The sequence below is a fragment of the Pseudophryne corroboree genome, chromosome 4 (genome assembly GCF_028390025.1).
Source record: "Pseudophryne corroboree isolate aPseCor3 chromosome 4, aPseCor3.hap2, whole genome shotgun sequence".
Taxonomy (NCBI): Eukaryota; Metazoa; Chordata; class Amphibia; order Anura; family Myobatrachidae; genus Pseudophryne; species Pseudophryne corroboree.
The window spans coordinates 231,367,693-231,388,092 of NC_086447.1; the positions used below are offsets into that span (position 1 = coordinate 231,367,693).

General features: G+C 40.7%; 1 pseudogene; it reads left to right on the top strand.

Annotated features, from left to right (window-relative positions):
• Positions 1-1,302: 1,302 nt before the first annotated feature.
• On the top strand, positions 1,303-1,421 carry LOC134912784 (5S ribosomal RNA; annotated as a pseudogene).
• The last annotated feature ends 18,979 nt before the right edge of the window (positions 1,422-20,400 follow it).

Below are 20,400 nucleotides of genomic sequence, written 5' to 3' on the forward strand. Positions count from 1 at the left end.
ACCAGCACTCTCATTAGTAATTTAATTCACTTTAATACATAATTAAATAAATAGTAGGGTTTTAGTTCATGAATTGTACTATGCATTTAAGCTTGCAGTCCAACATGCTGGGACCCCATCTCACTGCAAGTCCTGCTCTGTCACATACATTTTTCACATAGATTTTTTGAAAACCTGGCAACTGCTGTCTCATAGGTGAAAATGTGCTTACCAAAACAGACCTGGAAGTGAAACGCATTTTCCTATGGGACCCCGGTTACTGGACTTTTGACACTGAGCACAATTCATGCTGGCATGCCCAGGGATCTGGGCAGTATATGGTGCCATTCTTTTCCGATACTCTCTCCAGTTACCATCTCTTCACTTTATTCATATTAAGCATAGTGTATGCATCTTATGCTGTTCTCGAAGTAGCATATTTACAATATTGTGTATGATTACTATTTATCAGCTCTCTTGGTAAGACTTGTAATGTGTATAATTTATGGTGTTCTCAATGTATTAGCAGGGGCTGGAATCCAGACCCCCGTCTGATATCGGTATCAAATATTCTTGTCTGGTACACAGCATCGTTTAGATACTGTAAACCTTATCCAGGGATGATAATCTCTGGATGACCCTCCTATATGTGACTTCTTAACAAAGCTTGGATTTATATGATACTGGGAGGTGGGAAATCTACGTACCTCTAATACTGCTCATGTTTTTGTACTCACTAGGACAACTGATTACTATCTAACAAATTTCTTAACAATGCTTGGATTTATGTGATACTGGGAGGTGGGAAATCTGCATACCTCTGATACTGCTGATGTTTTCGTACTCACTAGGACAACTGACTGCTATCTACTGAATGTCCAGTCCAAAATCACCTATCCAACACATGTGAATACACATAATTACACTCAGACATCCTGGGACTAAACTCTGGTGGCACTTTGAATCCACCAATACGAACAGTCCCAATAACCCTGTCAATATTGTGGATGTGCATATATTTGGGATATCCGTTTTTACCTGTATATGATACAATCCTTATAATCCTTTGTGTATTCTTCCTTGTCTGCACTCATTAAGTAGACTCTCATCTACGATTCAGAGGGAGAATTACACACCAATAGGCTTGGACCTGAGATTCCCCTGTCTAACATAGGCAGCACATCTGTGATCGGTAATGTCTTTCCTCACTATTTTTGCTCCTACTGAGCACCCTTTATTATGTTTCTCAACTAAAGCAACACTGTGCCATCTGAAGTTGATTTACGTGCACTCTCATTAGTGAATCGGAGATATCCATCTACTGCCTATTACCACACCACACTGTACATGCCCCACCTCGTCTGATCTAGGAAGCCAAGCGGTATTGGGCTGGGTTAGTACCTGGGAGGGAGACCCCCAGGGAACACCAAGTGTAGTAGGTGCATATGACTATAAAACTCTGATGTTACACTAACAGTAGAATCACCACTTTTTGCTTTTTTCATCCCATTTGGATTGGGAACTACACTTCCTTAATATAACAACACTGAAATGATTTAAAGGGATTTGCAGTGATTCCTTGAATACAGTAAATGCAATTATTGTGCCAAAAAATTTAGGATACAAACAGTCTGGGACATGGGCTCTCCCGATTTCTGTCTGACCCATTGAGGTCTTATCAATACAAATCTTTGTACTGGTCCTAGAGAAACAGATTTAGCACTGATTGTGTGTACATTTCATGTTCAAACTATTATTTATATAGATGGACCAGAACACACTTTTGTTTTTATTTTAATCATATTTTATTGATTGTTAATGTCAAATCTGTCTTTAACCTGTGAGACATAAACCTAATTTTATGTGATAATAAATTAAAGTTATATCTTATATCACACACACACGATTTTCTTATTACAATTTATACAAGCGTGCGCTCATACAAGAGTCTTCTTTTCTTGTTATTTGCTCCCAGATATCCCTCTGACTCATTGCGCACCACCAAGCGCACACTGTCAGGGATTCAACCCCAATATTATTGTCCAATTCTGATTGCTAATACTATTTTGCTTAGAATTATTTGACTAGTGCAGAATCACAACCCCTAAACACATGTCAAACCACCATATAGGTAAGGTGTATTTTTTTTAGTACACACAAAAAAAGTATAGATTTTTTTCAAAGTGGGCACCAAAGGGACTTTTTCACCCTGGGCTCTACTTAGTTTAGAACCAGCTCTGTATATGCAAACAACAAAATTCGAAAGATTTTGATAATCCTCAATGCTATGTGTCATTGTTTTACTGATCTGAATATCTTTGTGTAGGTTCAGGCCCAGGCACAGAGTATTCATTTTTAAACTGCTGTGTTAGGTGGAATTGCAGTCTCCTTTACACATTCATCTATACACCTAGGTCCTGTCCAGTCTAAGAAAGAGAAGGTCCAGAATGAATAATCCTGACAATGCAGCCTATCGGCTTACTAGGAACCAGTGACAATGTTCTTAAGCTATGTTCTTTGATGAGATGCAATATCGGTTTTCTTTGAAATTGTAACACAGGTTTTAAGCCTACTTTCAAAAGAGCTGGGGCCTGATTCAGATTTGTACACAATGCCGATGTTCACACAACTGAGCAATTATCTGTAGACTGTGATTGCACCAAGGTACACTTGCGAAGCCACTCACAATCAGGAATGGAAATATAGTGCTATGGATTGTTTGAGGGAAGGAGGGCCCCAAACCATTATCTTGCCTAGGGCCCCATGAGGTCTATATCAGGCTCTGTTTCCAGGGCCTCACTGGTGTTTTGACACACTGCTGACTTCTGCCAGTTCTTTTTGGACAATAACCTCATTGCTGCCACTGATCTTTACATGACCATGTGTCTCCCTATACAATGGTATATCTACAATAGGTGCAGGGTGTGCGGTGCACATGGGTCCCTGGGTTCAGGGGGCCCATGCCACACACCCAGCACCCATGTCTTCTATGAAACCAGGGGGATTTTTGGGATGTTTGAAATGTGCGCAGGGCAGCTTTAACAAGTGTAAATTGTCTAATGGGATGCCACCACACCCCACAAAAACAGAAATTCAATACAGAAGGAAGACAGTTTTTTCTCAGTATAAGCGCCCAGTATGGATATCAAATGAAAATAAAATATACGTCCCTTAAGGGTAGTCAAAATGGAGATCCTCAATAGTTCAGCTAAAGTTCTCAGTTGATGTAATTTAGTGTCCAGTCATTGTTACATGGAAAAAAAACAGAACATACAATGTGTACTATTGTTTCTTAAATGGTATTCAAAGAAAGTCCTTTTATCCCATCAGCATAATAGGAAAGCAGTGACATGAATAAGGGGTCTGTGTAGAGTGCGTACCCCAACTCACACTGGGAAGAACGAATGTGTGCACATAAAGGTTTCTTTTTAAAACTCTTCACCCTTTCTGTGTGTCTTCCACCAAAAAGTATGCATAGATGAGCATACCTAAACTCACTTAAAAGTGAAGATGCGACAAGTGTATAAAGGTATCTTTCACATATACTTCTATGTCAAAATAAAGATGCGTACCACACTCACAGAATGAAGTGTGGAGATATTCCTATCAAGGTATCTTTTGGATCCCCAGATGTTTCGGACCTCAAGATGCCAGTGCGTATTTGGACAGTTATAAATCCAAAAAGACAAAAATGGTGCCAATCAATCCATTTAAAAAAAAAGGTTTTAATTGATACAAAATTCCATAGCCGGGAGAAGGGTACATACAAATAAAAACACTCCACAAAAGGAGAATAAAAATATGGAAGCTAGAATTTGCAGACACAAAAACAATTTTTTCTAAAAAATCTTGTATTCCGTATAAGATGCATCAAGTGATAAAAATACCTTGAAGGCTGGTTTTTAGGAGTTGCACAGTGCCCAAAGTTGTCGACGCGTTTCGGCTCAGCGGGAGCCTTCCTCAAGACAAGTTGTCTTGAGGAAGGCTCCCGCTGAGCCGAAATGCGTTGACAACTTTGGGCACTGTGCAACTCCTAAAAACCAGCCTTCAAGGTATTTTTATCACTTGATGCATCTTATATGGAATACAAGATTTTTTAGAAAAAATCGTTTTTGTGTCTGCAAATTCTAGCTTCCATATTTTTATTCTCCTTTTGTGGAGTGTTTTTATTTGTATGTACCCTTCTCCCGGCTATGGGATTTTGTATCAATTAAAACCTTTTTTTTTAAATGGATTGATTGGCACCATTTTTGTCTTTTTGGATTTATAACTGTCCAAATACGCACTGGCATCTTGAGGTCCGAAACATCTGGGGATCCAAAAGATACCTTGATAGGAATATCACCACACTTCATTCTGTGAGTGTGGTATGCATCTTTATTTTGACATAGAAGTATATGTGAAAGATACCTTTATACACTTGTCGCATCTTCACTTTTAAGTGAGTTTAGGTATGCTCATCTATGCATACTTTTTGGTGGAAGACACACAGAAAGGGTGAAGAGTTTTAAAAAGAACCTTTATGTGCACACATTCGTTCTTCCCAGTGTGAGTTGGGGTACGCACTCTACACAGACCCCTTATTCATGTCACTGCTTTCCTATTATGCTGATGGGATAAAAGGACTTTCTTTGAATACCATTTAAGAAACAATAGTACACATTGTATGTTCTGTTTTTTTTCCATGTAACAATGACTGGACACTAAATTACATCAACTGAGAACTTTCGCTGAACTATTGAGGATCTCCATTTTGACTACCCTTAAGGGACGTATATTTTATTTTCATTTGATATCCATACTGGGCGCTTATACTGAGAAAAAACTGTCTTCCTTCTGTATTGAACCCATGTCTTCTATGCCTACCTCTCCGGAGGTCAGCGTCTATAGTGCTGCAAAATCACTGTGAAAATTGCGTAGCAGACATTTTCCCAGCATTTTGTGCATGCACAGTAGGGAAATCACCAGGAAAATGGCCACCGTGACATTTCCCCTGGAGACTTGCACATGCGCAGTAGAATCTGCCACAGCTGTAGTGTCTACTAGTGCACAGAGCAGTGCTACTTGCTAGAGAGAAGAGGAGGAGGGCCAAACAGAGGCTGCACACAGGTCTCCTCCTGTCCTGATACTCCTCTATTCCTAAACATTTTTCTATATGCATCTTTTTATGTATTTTTTTATAAGTATGCAATTTTATTGATCAGTGTTCCTTTTTATGTATGTTTTTATTAAATAGTATTACACAGTATGCATTTTATCCTCTGTTTTGGGCACGAGTAGGAGAGCACTTTACCCCTACATGTGGCGGATTATTTATGGCGGACTTCACATTGAGAGGAGGAGGTGGACACATAATTGTATTTATTAGGAATGTGACATATCTATAAGGAATGTGACTGCCTTTTCTATATGTTTTGGACAGCACCAATGGGAAAGTTTCTGTTCTTTTGTTACATTTGTTATTGTATTTGAGGTGCGGAGATCACCTTGCGTGTCTCCTCCATCCCACAGGCAGCAGACTTGTATGCACATAAGAAACCATACGCTCACTTTTGGAAATCTTACATGTATATCTGTAGGAAATATTTTCTGTGGTAATATACTGAGACTTTCCTTTTAGTGAATATACCCCGCAGAGTTTGTTTAATTTGGCATGACTGATAAAATAGGGCTTGGTTGTGTATTATTGCAGTACTAGCAGCCATGCTGGATTGTGCCATATGACCTCTTCTTACTTTTCATTGTAACATGATGCTGGCTTGTAATCTTTAAAGAAAACAAGAGACTTTCCTGACCTGAGCAGTAATTGTTAAATGTATGATCAGCCACCGCCAAACTGCTAGAGACAGTTCTGAAAATGGCTTTTATCATTTTACTGGAGTACTAAACACTGAACCGGCTACTTTCATGCAGTTGAATGGGCCCGTTTCAATAGCACACACTTTAGATAAATACTTCTGCACTGTACATTTGCCAATGTGTTTTTAAGACCGGCTCTGTAAATGTCATGATTCTTAATGCTGTTGTGCAATAAATGAAGAGGGTTCCTTGAGACCATTTGGCAACACTTGCTGGCATACTTTGTTTCCCCCAGAGAAGAAAGAAGGGTTCTAAACCAAAATGTCATTCTCACACAATAGTTTATGAAAAAGCATCTGTGACAAAAATCTGTAATGTTTTTCTCAAAGTAAAATCTTATGGTAGCGAGCAATTCTTAAAGTGAAAATCAGCCTCTTACCTGTACTTGTTGAACATAATATTTTATTTGCTTTGTGTCTAATAAAAACTGTTGCATCAGTATTAGAAATGAGCTTTTCTGATTCCTTGGAATCCAAACCCACCTGAACTTCTGGTATCTGATTCAATATGAGAAGTCACCATCCCAGCGTTTGATTCTCGTAGGTTTTGGATTCGGTATAAGGGGGCCGCAGCTGGGACCCTACGCCATTTCACTCCAGGCCCAGCAAGCTGCTGTATGCTATGCTTTGCTCTGCCTTAAGTGGCTGTGTGGTGTCCAGACTGTGTCCAGTCTCCATAAAAATGGATATACTGTGTCCATATGAGTGTCTGTGCTGTGACCAGATGCCAGACAAGAGGCTGTGCTGTGTCCATCCATACAAGTGACTGTGCTGTGTCCAGACTCCATATACAAGTGGTTGTGCTGTGTCCATTAAGTGGCTGTCCAGGTGCTGACGATGCACCTGTCCAGTGTCCATCCACTCTAGTGCTGCCAAAGCACTTGTCCAGTGTCCACCTGCTTCAGTGCTGCCAATGTACCTGTCCAGTGTCCTTCCGCTCCAGTACTGCCGATGCACCTGTCCAGTGTCCATCCACTCCAGTGCGGCAGACACACCTGTCCAATATCCATCCGCTCAAGTGCTGATGGCGCACTTATTCAGTGTACATCTGCTCCAGGGCTGTGAATGCATCTGTCCAGTGTCTATCTGCTCCAGTGTTACAACGCATCTGTCCAGTGTCCATCTGCTCTAGTGTTAAAAAAAGTAAAAAAAAGTTGAAAAAAAAAAAAACAAGAAAAGGTATTAAAAAAAATGACAAAAGTTAAAAAGTTAAAAAAGTAAACAAAAAGTGGATTTTTTTGAGCTGTACCCTGCTGTGTATCTACTACATACAAGTACTGTGACTACTGTGTATCCATAACATACAAGTACTGTGATCACTGTGTATCTATAACATACAAGTACTGTGACTAAGGTGTACCTACAACTTACAAGTACTGTGACTCCACAGTGAGTGGTGATTTTCTAAAAAAAATCAGGTTCAAGTAAATATATAATACTAGTAAACTGTAGTTTTTGTACAACTTGAGTGTGTTCATCAATATGGATATTGATGATCAGTCGAGAGAAGAGCAGAAGCAGCAAGCAAATACTATCGCTGCAGCTGCTGCAACCAGTCATAATGATGATACTAGTCCTTCAACATCATCTAGAGCTAATGCTTAAGGGCATAGAGGATTTCAGTCAGGGCATCCAAAATAAATAAAAAAATATACAGTAGTAAAGAAAAAAACACCATTAAGGGGAAAGTGTAGAGCAGAAAAACATAAAATTGGCAACATGTCATTCACCACATGCAGTGGCAAGGAAAGAATCAGGCCTTGGCCTTAATTTATGAGCGGTGATTCTGAAACTGTCAATGAGGCATCTTCTTCTGCTTCTCATGATGATGCATGAAAACCAATAAGGCAGTAGAACAAACTGTGCGTTCAGAACCATCACACAACCATAAGGAGAGTCTAGGGGTGTCCACTTTAGCTATGTGTGAGTCTGACATTTCTCACACTGGCCCTCATTCCGAGTTGTTCACTCGCTAGCTGCTTTTAGCAGCATTGCAAACGCTAGGCCACCACCCTTTGGGAATGTATCTTAGCTTAGCAGAATAGCAAACGAAAGATTAGCAGAACTGCTACTAAATAATTCCTTGCAGTTTCTGAGTAGCTCCAGACCTACTCCTAGATTGCGATCAGCTCGGTCCAGCTGGTCCAGCTCGGTCCAGCTGGTTTGATGTCACAAACATGCCCTGCGTTCGGCCAGCCACTCCTGCATTTTTACCTGGCACACCTGCATTTTTTAGCGCACTCCCTGAAAACGCCATGTTGCCACCCAGAAACACGCACTTCCTGTCAATCACACTATGATCACTCGAGCGTTGAAAAAACGTCGCTCGAGCCTGTATAAATCTACTAAGTTTTGTGTTAAATAACTAAGCGCATGCGCACTGCGTACCAAGCGCATGCGCATTTTCTACCTAATCGCTCCGTTGCGAAAAACAGCAACGAGCGAACAACTCAGAATGACCACCAGTGTTCTCATAGAGAAGCCTCTTTCGCCTCCTACTAACATTTCTGCACCATCTGCACATGTGAGGAGCAATACAAGTAGAGATGATGATGATGATGATGATGATGATGATGATGGCATCGTAGAAATTGAGGATACTTGTGTGGAAGTGGAACAGGGTGGGGGGATATGTGTGTACTATCTGACACTGATGATGGGGATGTTGATGATGTTGTTTGTGTAAGTCAGCTACCAGTGGCTGCACTTCTTGCCTATGATAAAAAGAAAGCCATTGTGATGACTGTGCTATGTGTGAGTCTGACATTTCTCACACTGTCCTCATAGAGAAGCCTCTTTCACCTCCTACTACCATTTCTGCTTCATCTGCATGTGTGAGGAGCAATACAAGTAGAGATGATGATAACATAATAGAAATTGAGGATACTTGTGTAGAAGTGGAACAGGGTGGGGGGATATGTGTGTACTACTACTAGCTGACACTGATGATGGGGATGTTGATGATGTTGTTTGTGTAAGTCAGCCACCAGTGGCTGCAGTTCTTGCCTATGATAAAAAGAAAGCCATTGTGATGACTGTGAGTTGTCATTTGTGAAAAAAACTGAAAAAAGGATTGCTTTTTTTATTTTACAACTTGTGTATGTTGAGCTCATCAATATGGATAACATAGACCATACAGTTGCCTGCCATAATGAATTATTCAATCAACATTTTTTAAATTATTCTTTTACTGTCTGTTTGCCACTAGGACTCACCTCACTGTCACTGAGTTTACTCAGCCAGCTAACTCTGTGCAGCCTTTTGCTATAAATTGAATGAAAACAATATTGTGAGCTGTGAGGTGGTTAAAATTGAGTGTAACAGAGGATTTATTCGCAAAGTGAGTGACAAGTAGTCAGTGTTTGGGGGAGGTGATGGTGAGTGGCTAGAAAAACCAGGCATGTCAGAACCGTTTTCTGGCGATTCCCTAGTTATCCACTGCAGATTTGTTCACAGCTGAAGAGGCCCAGGATTTCTAAGCAAGCCACTCAGTCTGAGACAGCATAGGGTCGCTCAGAGGTCCAATGTACATCTGATGTTGCTGCTTATGTACGTAAGCAGCAGATATTAAACACCAGCAGTGGGTATCTCTGTGCACCTCTGAGTCTGCTGCCGCTGGGTGGGGGGTCCTGTTGTGCTGACCAATCAGCAATGATCGGCAGCACGGCAATCAGTAGGGGAGGGTGCAGGGAGGCAGAGGGACCTTCCGGTCCCTCTGAGAGCAGCAGCGGAGGGAAGTTTCTATTCCCTGCCGCTGCTGACACTGTTTCTCTGACTGGTCGCATCCTGTGCGACCAGGTCAGATAAGACACTGCCTGGTGTGGTCGCATCTGATGCGACCATGACAGGCAAGTGGTTAAACACAGCCTGTCAAATAACAAGAAGATGATTGGTACTTTATCTCTCTCCACTTTATCTCTCCCCAACCTTTGATAAATTTCCTCTTATATTTGTTTAGTTTGTATGTCCTCTCTGTGATTCCGTGGATTTCCTCAGGGTGCCGCAGTTTCCTCACACACTCCAAAAACAGAAAAAGGAAAAGAAAAAAGAATGTCTCTTTGCTGGCGCACAAATGATGATTTAAAAATTAACCTTTAATAAATTCATTAAATTTGTCTAACCACGAAATAAGATATATATTGAACTTGTGTAATATAATTACCATATATAGTAAATGGAAATAAATTTATTAATACCAAGGTTCGCTACCTGTGTCGTGTCTTTATTGGTCCAAATTGAATGTATCAATTAGTCTATTATTGAATTACTAAACACTATATAATATTAATTGAATATGTATTCGTAATTCACTTGACAAATGTAAGGAATCTGGCAATGGTTCTACATATTGTACACTTCCAGCATTCTTTCCGCAATAATTTCCCTTACTCCAAATCAAATAATGTAATTCCTGACAGTAACTATTCCTATTATAGTACAGTACAGTATATATATATATATATATATATATATATATATACTATACTGTACTGTACTATAAAATGAATAGTTACTATCAGGAATTACATTATTTGATTTGGAGTAAGGGAAATTACTGCGGAAAGAATGCTGGAAGTGTACAATATGTAGAACCATTGCCAGATTCCTTACATTTGTCAAGTGAATTATGAATACATATTCAATTAATATTATATAGTGTTTAGTAATTCAATAATAGACTAATTGATACATTCAATTTGGTCCAATAAAGACACGACACAGGTAGCGAACCTTGGTATTAATAAATTTATTTCCATTTACTATATATGGTAATTATATTACACAAGTTCAATATATATCTTATTTCGTGGTTAGACAATTTTAATGAATTTATTAAAGGTTAATTTTTAAATCATCATTTGTGCGCCAGCAAAGAGACATTCTTTTTTCTTTTCCTTTTTCTGTATAACATAACTTGTCTCTGGTAGCACCCCCGAACGTCCTATAATTAATATCTAATGTAACTGACGGACATGTGTTGGGGCCTTTTTCTACAAATATTCAGAATTCAACAGCTTGTGCAGAACACATCCCCTTTCCCCCATTTCCTTGTATATTTTACACTCCAAAAACATACAGGTGGGTGCATTAGCATGACAAAATAGAAACCCTAGTGTTTGTGTGTGTGTCCATGTGGTAAGGTATAGAGACTGTAAGCTCCACCGGGGCAGAAACCGATGTGAAAAACGTAAATATTCTCTGTAAAACGCTGCATAATATTTGTGTAATATACAGTAATAGCTGTTAATAAATTAATATATATTAAATAATGAATCTTACAAATAGGAAAATGTGTCTTTACAATTTACTAATAGTCCTGTCAAGGCTGCTGACAGCACTGCTGGTACTTGGAGGGGGAGCGGCCAACTTGGGAAGCTGTATCCAGACCCCCCTTCCCCCCTCACTCAGCCAGGCCCCCTTCTCCCTTACTAGCAGATTGACCGAGGGCACTGGTGGCTTAGGCTGGCAGAGGGTCAGAATCGGGGGTCCCACCTCTCCCCTCCTGCATATCAACCAGGTAGAGAGGACTGACTGCTGCTGCTGCATCAGCCTCTCTCCCCAGGCCAGCACACAACAGCATGTGCTAGCTGGGGAGAGGGGCTGCTGCTGCAGCAGCAGGAGCAGCAGTCTCTTCTCTCTTCCTGCCCAAAGTGCAAGTGCAGGTTGGGTGGTCCGGACATGGGTCTCTGCCAGGCCCCTCCAACGGGCCCAGTAAAGGGTAAAGAGTACTCGCTTCCTCCCACCACCTCTTGGCAGACCAGATTTCTGTGGATACACTATCATGAGGCATACATATTTTGCACTTGTAATGACTGATGTATGTTTAGTACAAATATATTGTGTGTCTACACTCATGAATACATCAGACACCAGAATGCCGACGTGTTATGGATTTTTGTTGGTGTGGAAAGTATCTTTATTGCTAATCTAAACCCTAGCCCTAAACCTAAGCGTAACCATAACCACAGCCAAACCCTATAATCGTAAAAAAAAATCCCCTGTTGACATGCTTTTGTCGACATTCACAATGTTAACATTATATTGTGCAGATAATCTGTCATTGTCAACCTTCACAATGTTGACACAATTAATGTTGATATTCTTTTAGTGCAAAAATTCTGAGTGGCAACATTCAGACCAAGTCTACATCCCAAATGCCGACATTATAAATGTATACTGTCGGCGAAACACTCCATATGGGTAACATAGTCTCCTCCCTCCTCCGCTCTTGCTGTTAGGCTAATGGAACACTGCTTTTCCTAATAAAGGTTTGGGGGATGTACAGTATGTTTTTAACTGGGTATGCATGTACCCTATATTTATTTGCAGATTTAGGTTATTATGACCATTGGGTAGATCTAATTACTTTATTCTCCTTTACACCAGACACTTTTACATAAGATGTGACACAGGGAGACAGAAAGAGCTTCAGCATTACAGCTCCATGATGGTAAAATGTGCCAATAAGTATTACTAGGTGCTATAGCTTTCATGGTCATCATCACATTATAATCAAATAGCCCAGATTCCCATTCTGTCTTACAATATTATCTTGCATAATGTTAACTGGATGGGAGAGCCATCGTAACAATGGGATACAGTCAGTTTACCAGCTGTTGAGATCCCGGTGTTCAGGAGGCCGACGCCGGAATTCCAACACCCGCCGAATCCTGACAATGGCCCCTGAATTCCCTCTCAGTTAGTGGATCCACACCACCAACCGAGTGGGAATAGAACCTGTGAGGAGCGCAGCAAGCCACCAGGCCCTACGCGTGGTAAGTGCAGCGAGCCCGTGAGGGGACTTGCAACCTCACTGTCGGGATTCTGGCAGATAGGATGCAGCTGTTGGTACAGTGACAGCTGGCATCCCATCTATCAGGATATCATATGTATCCCGTACAAACTCATTGGTAATTTTGGAGAAAACTTCTACAATCTTTATCTGTACTCCTGCCTCCCATGAAAACCTTGACCCATTGATGGCTGCAATGGTTCATCACCAAAAATGGCCAGTGTTTTTTACACTTCATGTAGGGTTCGCAAAATCCATCCTTTGTGAAGTTCCTATTGAATTTTTTGAGAAAGTGCACTCAGGTGGAAGAGAGTATCTCAGGGAGGCTTTGAACAAATAGAGCCATGAGAAGGGCACCTGAGCTGATGATCACAGGATTGCAGGTAAGTACAATTTTGTTATTGAGGAATCTTACATAGTTTAAACAAAACTGTCTTTAGTTTTGGGTGGAAGTGTATTATAAATAGATTGGCCAATATGTCAGGAGATTAAACAGTGAAATAAAAAAATAAAAATATTATAATAAAACAATACTGTACATATAACTGAAAGATTATGCAATGCTATTTGGAAACAAGAAACAAATAATTCCAGCGCGTCACGACCGCCTAATTTATACAATATGGGTCATATGTGTTGAACTAAGCGGCTCTCAACTGGACAGTACTGACCTATCCACACAAAAATAGTACAAAGGATAATAATTAGTTATCAGAGAGCGCATATAGCTTTTTAGCTCAGATTTATTGCATATATAAAATAATGAATATAAATAATGATGGATAAAAATAAATACAAAGGTAAACACATGTACATATAAAGATAACAATCAATAAAAATGCCCCCTGCTGCAGCGGATATCTGGACGCTAATCTTATGTCCAGATTTGTAGTACTTGGTATAATCTTGTTGACAATTAGAGAGTCCCGAACGGTATACCGTCCAATTTTGGAACAATTTGATGCCTGTTGTTTAAAATCAGCTGTAGATGTTTTTTCACTTGTTAATAAAAGGTCTCCTTGTGTATCTAATAACAGCAGGCTTTCCACTCCGTTAATTACTGCAGCTGAACGGCCAAGAACTTTAAATGCTTATGCTCCGGTATCTGTGTCAAAGTGACCTTTTCCATTCATTCTCACTGTGCTAATGGGCCATAATAGCAGAATGTCCACTTTATACTCACAGCCAGGAGTATATCCTTTAGTTATCCGTGGACGGCCCCCGTTGTAGGTCTCAGTCACAGTTGCGAGGAAAGCACCTTTAGCGAGGTGCACCGGAGAGTCTCCACAGCCGATCAGCATGCAAACGGAAACGGCACCAAGAGGTATTGCTTAACCATAAGCCGCCGGTTACTTTGACACAGATACCGGAGCATAAGCATTTAAAGTTCTTGGCCGTTCAGCTGCAGTAATTAACGGAGTGGAAAGCCTGCTGTTATTAGATACACAAGGAGACCTTTTATTAACAAGTGAAAAAACATCTACAGCTGATTTTAAACAACAGGCATCAAATTGTTCCAAAATTGGACGGTATACCGTTCGGGACTCTCTAATTGTCAACAAGATTATACCAAGTACTACAAATCTGGACATAAGATTAGCGTCCAGATATCCGCTGCAGCAGGGGGCATTTTTATTGATTGTTATCTTTATATGTACATGTGTTTACCTTTGTATTTATTTTTATCCATCATTATTTATATTCATTATTTTATATATGCAATAAATCTGAGCTAAAAAGCTATATGCGCTCTCTGATAACTAATTATTATCCTTTGTACTATTTGGAAACAGAAGGCTATTTCATGTGTAATGTTTTTGAGATTTAACACATTATCAGTGCATTTGTAATGTATAGAGTTTTTGTTAAGGTTTGCATCATAGAATGCGTCTTAAATATGAAAATATGATGTATACATTAGTGGTGCAAAATAAAATGAGTGAAAGTATCTTTTTCACTTTCCTAGCCTCTTCTATAATGTCAGAAATGCCTGAAATCATTTTGCAAAGTGAGAAAATGTGATAAAGTCTTTATATATTGCTATATAGTCTGAGAGATTCTTTGAAAAAAATGAAAGTCCTATCTCCTAGAGAGGAGTGTTGCTTGGAAAAATAAATTGATGAAAAAATAAAGTCAACAGACTTGCTACAGCCAGAAAGATCATGTTAAACAAGACAGAATATTTTTTTTTGCACCATCATCTTGAGTGTTAAGTGGTTGCAAATGATTTCACTTCTACTGTGGGACTTACTGTATGATATATAAAAGTAACAATCAAGTGTTACCATGTAAGAGTGTATAGATTCCTATGCTGATGCCTGGTGACATTCAAGGGCATGGGTAGCAAATCTCACTGCTCTACATATGTTCTAATATTACTATTTCAGAAAATATATTTAATAAACTTACTAGTTGATTAAGTAGAGAGAGACAGAGAAAGGGAGAGAGATAGAGAGAGAGAAAGAGACTGAAGAAAGGAGAGTGAGAAGAGAGAGAGAGTGGGAAGAGAACAATAGAGAGGGACAGAGAGAAATAGAGAGAAGAGAGAGCAGAGAGTGAGAAAAGAGAGAAAGGAGGGAGAAAGTGGTCAATTCAATAAGGTGTGAAGAGGGCAAGTTCATGTTGCAGTGGTGCATAAACAGAAATTGAATACAAATAAATGCACTCACAAACATCAATAAATAGAAAACATATAGCAGTTCACTGGTTCACTGGTACATGGAGGCACACATATACTCATCGTACAGTCTCTTTCCACAAGTACCACAGAGTTCTGGATACTCAAATGTTCCCACAAGATAAGTCCTGGTATAGTTCCTCCATTTCCAGTAGATGAAGAAAAAGCCACACCACTTAATGCATTTCTAACCCGCCTGGGTTCTTCCTCAGAAGCCCTTTCTGAGGAAGAAGCCAGGCAGGTTGGAAATGCATTAAGCGGTGAGGCTTTTTCTTCATCTACTGGAAATGGAGGAACTATACCAGGACTAATCTTGTGGGAACATTTGAGTATCCGGAACTCAGTGGGACCTGTGAAAATAGACTGTCCGATGAGTATATGTGTGCCTCCATGTACCAGTGAATTGCTATATGTTTTATATTTATTAATATTTGTGAGTGCATTTATTTTTAATTAAATATCTACCCTATAATTGGGTGTCTCCACTATTACATACTTTCTATTTTCACAACATCTATATTGAATATCCATTTGAAATCCATCAAGATATCTACTGGATTTGATGTTTGATGAATGTGCCTTCATATACCAGCAATTAAGTAACATGGGGGCAGATGTATTAACCTGGAGAAGGCATAAAGAAGTGATAAACCAGTGATATGTGCAAGGTGATAAAGGCACCAGCCAATCACCTCCAATATGTAAATTAACAGTTAGGATCTGATTGGCTGGTGCCTTTATCACCTTGCACATATCACTGGTTTATCACTTCCTTATGCCTTCTCCAGGTTAATACATCTGCCCCATGCTTCCTTAACTGAATGTTTGTGAGTACAAAATCTTAACTATTAAAACTTTTGCCTTACATTTGGGTGTCTGCACTATTGCATTCCTTCTTCTATTGCAGTTCATTGTTGGATTCTATTCAAGGGACATATTCAGTTTTTTGGTTCCTAAACCAAATGAAAAGGATTGTTGCTCCATCTTTCATGAATTCTTGAAAAGGAAGGTGTTTTATTTATTTCACTCAGGAGATTTACGCCTAGAGTGTTTTTATATGTATTCATGATTTCAGTGTATGCGCAATTATACATTTCTTTGTTTATGATACTGTAGGGTATATTCAATTGAAGTCGGATCCATTCCGACATTCATTTGTCGGAATGGATCCGACCTGGGCTATTCAATGCAATCTCAATTTGACTTTAAAAAAGTCGAATTGAGATGTGGGAGTTGAGACGGGGGAGAGCCGTGGGCAGATGGGGGAGAGCAGCGCTACAGCAGCGAGGTCTCGCTTGCTGGAGCCGGGTGGACGATGCTGTGACCGGCGGCTGTGACATCCTCCGGCTACGCTACCCGCTGCTGTAGCATTGCTCTCCCCCATCTGCCCACGGCTCTCCCCCGTCTCACCCTCTCCCCTGTCTCCGCTCCTGCATCACAAAACCGCCACTCACGGCAGTGTCCATCCGGCTCCAGCAATGCTGCTACATTATACTGTTTAATTAGCGCAGATAACAGACATTATTTCTTCAGTGATGTATAATGGCCTGCAATGGCAGCAGAACGTGATCCCATTTTGGGGCACAATCTCTCACTGGACCCGCTGATTTTTGTATGCAGCCATGCGGGTCTGCTAGCAAAAGTCTGTAAATCTGGTGGTATCCTAAGTGTGGAAAATCAATACACTTTGGGCCTTACTCAGGTTTGTTAGCAAACTATAAAAGTAAGCAATTGTGCTAAACCATGTAGCACTGCAGATGGGGAGATGCAACATGTGTAGAGAGATTAGATTTGGGTGGGGTGTGTTCAAACTGAAATCTAAATTGCAGTGTAGAAATAAAGCAGCCAGTATATACCATACACAGAAACAATATAACCCACCTAAATCTAAATCTCTCTACACATGTTACATCTCCCCCACCTGCAGGGCAACATGGTTTTGCCCAACTGCTAACTTTTTTGGTTTGCTAACAAACCTAAATAACCCCTGTAATGGTGGGGACAAGAACATCCCAGCATCATACATTTACAATATCTGTCCTCTTTAAGCTCTATCCCCCTAGTCCCATGAGCTAACATTCTTCAGTTTTCTGTCAACATAGAAAATGAGTAATCAATTCACACATAATATTTAACAAACTAAGGTATACAAGTTTGCCTCTGTGATCACCAATCAGTTGTGAAAATACAATGTTAAAATTGATTGTTTCTAATCCTGTTTTGAATATATAAGCAACACACAGTAAATCCAGAAAGACCAAAAGTTACATAGTTTATTAAATAACTGCTATGCTGTATAATAAAATCTTGAAATCTGAGAAATTAGTATGGAACTAGTGATATTATGAACTGACTGATTAAAATATACTAACTAAATGACATGGGTTTTAGACTACCTAATTTTGGGATGATTCATGTGCAGAACGGGTCCTGCGATCTCAGTGCAGGAATTGAAATGCCTCTTTCTGATTGACAGGCAGAGTCGTTCGTGGGGCAAGATGGGTGTGTTCGGGAAACTGGGGCATGCTGCCCTCATTTGTCGGGAGTGGCGAGTCCAAGGACTGCATTACGAGATGCAGTTTCCTTGGCCTCACAAGCCACCCTGTGTCAGCAAGGTTTAGAAATCCTAGGCTCACTTAGCCTGCCATCGCAGATGAGCAGTCGCAATGGTCATCTCAGATGCGATTGTATCGCAAATGCAGGGAGGAGGTAGTATGCGCCTCCTCCTGCATTTGCATTGTGAAAGATTGCAATTGCAAAGCTGCTGCAAACAGCTTTGCAATTGCAATCCTTAGTGAATTAGGCCCTTTGTTTTAAATGAAATTCACCATGCGCTTCAGATTTCTAAATGGATGTGGTTAAAAAATGATCAGTTTTTAAAGTGCAACTTATTTTGCAGTTAGCTTTTGTTACCAAATCTTTGTATTGCATATATATTTGTAGAAAAAGAACATGTTAAACTTACCACCAACTTGTGAGAGTTTGAGATTTAAGTGACAAGTATAATTTCCGTCTGAATCTATATTAGCCTGAGCTTTATCCTGTACTTCGCTTCTGTAGTGATTGCCACATATTTTGGCAGCCATCCACAGTTTCTGTTTGTTGTTCATTTTGTTACAACAATATTGTAGCTCTCCAGGAAAAAAAATATAGGATTTTAATTACCTACCGGTAAATCCTTTTCTCGCAGTCCATAGAGGATACTGGTGATCCATTAAGTACCATGGAGTATAGACGGGTCCACTAGGAGCCTTGGGCACTTTAAGAATTTGATAGTGTGGGCTGGCTCCTCCATCTGTGCCTCTCCTACCAGATCAGTCTAGGAAACTGTGCCCGAGGTGAGATTGCGAACCAGCACACACAAACAAGAGGAAAGCCATGCTAACCAAACTTGGAACAGGAACAGCAACGGCTGAACCAGACAACAATACTTAACCAAGTAACAGTGCAGGACGAACAAAGCATTGGGCGGGCACCTAGTATCCTCTGCAGACTACGAGAAAAGGATTTACTGGTAGGTAATTAAAATCCTATTTTCTCTTATGTCCTAGAGGATACTGGGGATCCATTTAGTACCATGGGGAAGTACCAAAGCTCCCAAATCGGATGGGAGAGTGCTGAGGGTCCTGCAGAACTGATTGACCAAACTGAAGGTGCTCAGAGGCCAAGGTATCGAACTTGTAAAACTGTGCAAACATGTTCAAACCTGACCAAGTAGCTGCTCGGCAGAGCTGTAAAGCTGAGACACCACAGACAGCCGCCCAAGACGAACCCACCGACCTAGAAGAGTGGGCCTGTACAGATTTTGGAAACGGCAAGATTGCCGTGGAATAAGCATGCTGGATAGTGAGCCTGATCCAGCGTGCAATAGACTGCTTTGAAGCAGGACACCCAATCTTATTAGGATCGTAAAGAACAAACAGCGAGTCCAATTCCTGTGATGAGCCGTTCTCTTCACATACACCTTCAAAGCCCCTCACAACATCCAAAGACTTTGAAGTGGCAAAGGCGTTGGTCACAACCGGAACCACAATTGGTTGGTTTATGTGAAACGCTGACACCACCTTAGGAAGAAATTGCTGACGAGTCCTGAGTTCAGCTCTGTCTTAATGGAAGATTAAATAGGGACTCTTGTGAGACAACGCCCCCAGTTCCGACACACGTCTTGAAGAAGCCAAGGCCAATAGTGTGACGGTCTTCCACGTAAGATATTTTACGTCTACCTCCTATAAAGGTTCAAACAAATCTGGTTGGAGGAACTGCAGCACCAAATTGAGATCCCAAGGTGCCGTGGGAGGCACAAAGGGAGGCTGGATGTGCAGAACACCTTTGAAGAATGTTTGAACCTCAGGAAGAGATGCCAATTGTTTCTGAAAAAATATGGACAAGGCCGAAATCTGGACATTTATGGAGCCGACGTAAGCCCACATCCACACCCAACTGCAGAAAACGCAGGAAACGTCCCAGATTAAATTCCACAGCAGAATATTTTCTGCTCTCACACCAAGAGACGTATTTCTTCCAAATACGGTGGTAATGTATAGACGTTACCCACTTCCTGGCTTGGATCATAGTCGGGATGACCTTGTCAGGAATTCCTCTCCTTGCTAGAATCAGCTGTTCAACCTCCATGCCATCAAATGAAGCCTTGTCAAGTCTTGATAGACGAACGGCACCTGTTGCAGGAGATCTTCACGAAGAGGAACAGGCCACGGATCTTCAAGGAGCATCTCCAGAAGGTCCACGTACCAGGCCCTTTTGCCCAATCCAGAGCAATGAGAATTGCTTGAACTTTTTCCCTGTTTAGCCTTCTCAGAATTTTTCGGGATCAGCGGAAGTGGAGGGAACACGTACACCATCTGATAGACCCATGGAGTTGTCAGAGCATCCACCGTCACTGCCTGTGGGTCTCTCAACCTGGAACAATACTGCTTGAGCTTCTTGTTGAGACGAGAGGCCATCATGTTGATTTGTGGACATCCCCATCGACGTGTCAAGCACCTGAACATCTGCGGGTGAAGGCCCCACTCCGTCGGGTACAGGATGTGTCCACTGAGGAAGTCTGCTTCCAAGTTGCCTACTCCCAGAATGAA